General features: G+C 41.2%; 1 pseudogene; it reads left to right on the forward strand.

Annotated features, from left to right (window-relative positions):
- The first annotated feature begins 487 nt into the window (after positions 1-487).
- LOC113200321 (U2 spliceosomal RNA) lies at positions 488-593 on the forward strand (annotated as a pseudogene).
- The last annotated feature ends 689 nt before the right edge of the window (positions 594-1,282 follow it).

Consider the following 1,282-nt stretch of genomic DNA (forward strand, 5'->3'; position numbering starts at 1 on the left):
CCAGTCATATTGAATCTAGTGTGACGTCTTAACTAATTCCATCTGCAAAGACCCTATTTCCAAACAAAGTCACATTCTGAGGTTCCAGGAAGGACATGAATTTGAGGGGACATTATTCTGCCCAGTACAGTGGCTAATGTAGTCCTTTCATGGGGCCAGCAAACCTTTCTCCATGAAGACACCTCTTCTCAGCATCGAGTGGAGGCCTGTCATACCTCACACCCCTAAAGTACTACTGTCTAGAGGGGAGCTTGTTGAGGTACAGTGCACTCTGGACTAAAAATTAGGAGACTTGGGTTCTTGCCCTGGGTCTATCTTTAACCACCAACATGGCCCTCAGCAGAAATACTAAACCACTCCGAACCTCACAGTGGTGCACATGGGAATGCAAACCCCTAAACTTCCAAATCTAAAAAAAAAAAAAAAAAATTGCTGTGAGGTTCACATTGGATAATTATGAAAGTGTTTTTCAAAGTACTAACAACCTATTGCTTCGTGGCCTTTGGGCTGAGATCAAGAGTAGTATCTGCTCTTATTAGCTTAAAGTACTGATAATTTATATACATCCTTCTCGTTCCCTCTCCTGACCTTAAGTCCTAGTTACAGGCTATAAGTTACTGCCAACCTGAGCCTTTCTCTCCAGCTTTTGTTTTGTTTTGTTTTAATTTTTCTTACTTCAGATTGAACCCAGGGGTGCTTCACCACTGAGCTACATCCCCATCCCTTTTTATTTTTTATTTTGAGACAGAGTCTCACTAAGTTGTTTAGGGCCTCACTAAGTTGCTGAGGGGAAACCTGTAATCCTCCTGGGATTACAGGCATGTGTCACCATACCTGGATCACCCTAATTTTGAGAGAAACAGAAGAACACGCTAAATACCAAAAGATCTGGAATCTCCCCCATCTGTTAGAAATGGAGAGATTCCAGAAAAATCCTTCCAGCTGAGTTTTGTGTTCCCCAAACTATTGTTTCAATAGTCTTCCTTCTGTGATGAAAAAACTATTTGTAAATTCAGAAAAAAAAATCTTAATTGTGTTAGTCACTTCCTGCTCAAAAGCTTCTACCAAATGTGTGTGTGTATGTGTGTGTGTGTGTGTGTGTGTGTGTGTGTGTGTGTTTAAATAATGAATTAATGATGGCACAGAGCTTGCCATTAACCCAGGCAGGTAGAGAGAGTGGGATGGTCTTCTGCTAGTCTTCTTCGGGTTGAGGGCCTAGGATTGGGAATCTGGGAAAATGAGCAGAAGACCTTAGCTGAGTGATTTGAAAAATTAAAAAATT

This window comes from Urocitellus parryii, chromosome 11 (assembly GCF_045843805.1).
Source record: "Urocitellus parryii isolate mUroPar1 chromosome 11, mUroPar1.hap1, whole genome shotgun sequence".
NCBI classification, from domain to species: domain Eukaryota; kingdom Metazoa; phylum Chordata; class Mammalia; order Rodentia; family Sciuridae; genus Urocitellus; species Urocitellus parryii.